This window comes from Lygodium microphyllum, chromosome 24 (assembly GCF_053477565.2).
Source record: "Lygodium microphyllum isolate KBCC chromosome 24, Lygodium_microphyllum_v1.1.10, whole genome shotgun sequence".
NCBI lineage: Eukaryota > Viridiplantae > Streptophyta > Polypodiopsida > Schizaeales > Lygodiaceae > Lygodium > Lygodium microphyllum.
Genome location: NC_141158.1, coordinates 136,219,838 through 136,224,077, shown reverse-complemented (window position 1 = coordinate 136,224,077; position 4,240 = coordinate 136,219,838).

Below are 4,240 nucleotides of genomic sequence, written 5' to 3'. Positions count from 1 at the left end.
ATACAACATAAAGTCTATTTTTATCCTATAGAGCCCCTACAAAGGCAAAGCTAGAGTCTGAAGAGGATGATGATGAAAGTCAAGATGTAGATTATGGAAGCGAGGTGGAGGAACCTATCCAACTAGAAGGGGATAGGAATGAGCAGGAACTTCTAGAAGCATTTGAAGCTAAAGATCCCATGCTATTGGATAGAATGGCTCTAGTATCCTTTGGACTAGTCAATGAATCACATCATATGCAAAGCATTTATAAGAAATGGATTAGGTAAAATAAGCCCTCCTTTAGCAATGGATTTTTTTGCCCTAATTTATCATTCTCTTGGAAGGATGATGATGATGCACCTTGCCAAACAACACCAATCTTGTAGCCCAAGAAGAACTCAGATGGTCCCTGCCATGTGACATTTCTAGAGGCATCCTCAGAAGATGAGCCCTCGAATTAGGAAATAATTAACTCTCACACAAAATCTGAAACAACCATGATACCATTTTATATCCCAAGGAGCCATTCGAGTCCTCATGGAAAGAAGAAGTTGCTTCTAATGGAGCACCAGTTCAAGGAGTTCACTTCCTTGAAGGAGTCATATCTGTACCTAGAAATAGTCCATGGGACCTTCATTCATTAAAAGTGGAAGGTGAAAAGCAATTAATTTTTGTGGATACAGATTGGTATCGAACATCACTTGAAGGTGGATACTAGTCTTCCAGAAGAGGTGATGTTGGTTCTACATGACCTACTAAAGGAGAACATGGATGTGTTTGCATGGTCATATAAAGATATAAAGGGGATTGATCCTATGGTGTGTCAGTATCACATCAACCTACAGCCTGATGCCAAACCTGTGAGGCAAAGATAGAGGTGCATGAATCCAAATTACTCACCTCTAGTCAAAGTAGAGTTGTTGAAGCTCTGCTAAGTTTATATCTATCCCGACACCAATAGCGAATGGGTTTCACCCATCGTGGTAGTACCCAAGAAGAATGGAAAGCTATGAACATGTGTGGAATTTTGAAAGCTAAACTCCAAGACAAAGAAGGATTGTTTCCCTATTCCTTTCACATGCTAACTATTAGACATACTGGCGGGACATGAGCTCTATTCCATACTATATGGATTCAATAGATACAACCAAGTCCAGATAGCAGAGGAAGATCAATCCAAAACAATCTTCACAATTGAATAGGGAACCTATGTGCTTATAGAGTGATTCTGTTTGGGCTTTGTAACACCCTTTCTACCTTTGAAAGAGTGATGATGGCTGTAGTCCAAACACCTGTATGATTTTATTGAGGTATACTTGGATGACTTTTGTGTCTATAGTCTAATCTATGAGCATTAGGGACATTTGGAGAAGTGCTTTTTGATCAATGTCAGGAGTATGGGAACTCTCTCAATCTTGACAAATGCATCTTCAGAGTCTCTTCAAGAGTTCTTCTAGGCCACATTATCTCTGCACAAGGAATAACAACAAACCCTATCAAGATTGAGAAGATCACAGCTCTAACTATGCCAATTAACCTCAATTGAGGGGATTTCTTAGCCATGTGGGCTACTATAGGCAATTTATCGTACATTTTGTAAGAAAGGTAGTCCCCTTGCATAAGCTCCTTAGGAAAGATGCAGAGTTTACTTGGACTACTAATTGTGAAGAAGCTTTCAACACTCTAAAATAGTGTCTGATTTAAGCACCCATCATGTAAAATCTTGATTGGATGAAGGAATTCCATGTGCACTCTAATGCGTTTATAGAAGGGTTAGGTACAGTCTTATGTCAAAAAGGCTCCTCAAAGCTTGATCAGCCCATCTACTATGCAAGTCGAAAAGTAATTGATCAAAAAAGGAACTACACAATAATGGAGTTAAAGTGCTTGGCAATGGTATTTTCCTTGGAGAAGTTTTGAAACTACCTATTGTCAGCACACTTCACGTTTTATGTGGATCATTAGGCATTGTCCTTCTTGATGAATAAGGCAAATGTGAAAGGTCGAATGATGACATGGCTCCTTCTATTCTAGGAGTTTGACTTTGAAGTGGTTACTAAGCATGGTCACTCCCATGTTTTGACCGATCATCTATCGTGTATCCCTTAGACTGAAGAAGAGGAGCATGATGATTTGGACTTCCTTGATTGTTTCCTTGTTTTTGGTCGAAATAGTAACCCCATGGTATGTAGACATTGACAACCTCTTGGCCACACAATAATATCCCTTGACATCTCTAGCAGAGAGAAGAATAAGCTTAGGTTGGAATCACTTCCCTACACTCTGCTTGGCATCACTTTGTACAAGAGAGGCAAAGATGAAGTATTGCAGAGATGTGCTGTAGGAGGTGAGATTGGGATAGTCTTGAAAGCATGCCATGACGAGCCCTATGGAGGACACTTTGTGGGAGAAGAGAAAGACATAAATTCTCTACTTGCCAGATATTGGTGGCCTGCACTACATAAAGATACCTATGGCTACTGCAAACATTGTGATGCTTGTTAATAGCAGATAGGAAGGCCAACTAAATCTAGTGCTAGGCCACTATAGCCCATCCTTCCCTTAAATCCATTTGAGAAGGGGGACATCGATTTCATGGTCCCCATTGATCCTTCAACCAGAAGGAAGAAGAAGTTGTACATCTTGGTATGTATGGACTATGTGATAAAGTGGTGTGAAGCTAAAGCTCTCAAAATGAGGTGATGGCAATGGTGTGGCCCTATTTCTGTATGAGAGTATTATCACTTAGTGTAGTAGTCCCTTAGAGCTTTTCAATGGTAGAGGCACTCATTTCCTAAACAAGATTATGGAGGAGCTGACAGAGCTTTACAAGATACACCATTGCAAGTCCACACCCTACTACCCTTGAGCCAATAACCAAGTCAAAGCTATCAATTGCATCCTTTGCTCGATCCTAATAAAGACAATTACTACACATCACCGTGATTGGGATGATCAACTTATAGAGGCCCTCTAGGCATACAAAATCTCTTATAAGGATAGACACATTTCTTGTTGGTGTATGGCACAGAATCCGTCTTCCCTATCAAGTTATAGCTACCCTCTTTGTGAGTGGCTTTTTCAAAATGCTTAGGAGATAATGAGTCCCTACAACATTGCATTCTATACTTGGAATGTTTGGTTAAAATATAATGGATGGCTCTACACTATATGGAACACACATAGACTCAATGAAAGGCTTACCACGATAGCTTCATCAAGCACAAAGAATTCAAGGAAGGTGACCTAGTCCTCACCTATGACTCATGCTTTGGTAAGTTTCTAGGAAAGCTCTAGATGGACCCCTACAAAGTCCTAGTAGTTAATCCTAATGGCTCTGCTCAAATACAAGCCATTGATCCCTTTGAAGATCCCTTCCTAATGAATGGCTATTACTTGAATAAGTATTACCCTCCTTGGGGATCCTAACAATCATAGTTGATAGCCCCTTCCTCCCTTGGGTGTCGATTGGTAATGCTTTGCATATAACTACTGATAGCCGTCCTACTTTTGACAAGGTGGCATTGCTCATTTGGCCCCTCAGGTCCACCTCTTGCCCTTGTGCTGCTACCTTCTTATTCAATCCAACTGATCGTGGTGAGGTTGGTTTTGACCTATGGTGTTCTGTCATTTACTTGCATAAAAGAAAAATTTAAAAAAAGGCAACAAAAAGGGTCATGAGAGAAAATGACCTCGATCCTTGTCATACTAACCTACTCTTCGAGAAAAGATGGAAATACCCTTGGGAATAGGATAAAGAAAAGGAAAAAAAAGACAACCAAACTGTTATGGGAGAAAAGGAAGAAATTGCTTGTCATAACAAGTGGCATTCCAAGAAAAGGTATAAACACCCTTGGATGAGAAGTTGGATATGGAGAATGTGGCAATACTCCACAATCCCAATGAGCTAGTTTCTTAGTCGAAATATCCAAAAGATAGTTCAAAAGTTGCCTCTTTTGGTGCATTGTGTGTCTTGTGTCTCTATAGAAGTATATGACTCCTCCAACAGATGTAACTTTCTATATCCTTAACAAGTTATTGAATTGTTGGGTACCTCCTTGGGTATTCCTCTTCCTCAATAGTTATTGTTTGACATCAAGTCCAAAATGATCTTCATCGACAACCCCCTGAATGATGTGAGCTTGCATCCTACCCAAATGGGGATGTGAGTATGGGCTGCCTTTTGTATCTCTCAATCGACTATGCTACTGAGGGTGGGGTGAGTGACCAATCCTTGCCCTTTAAATCCAAATGAGAG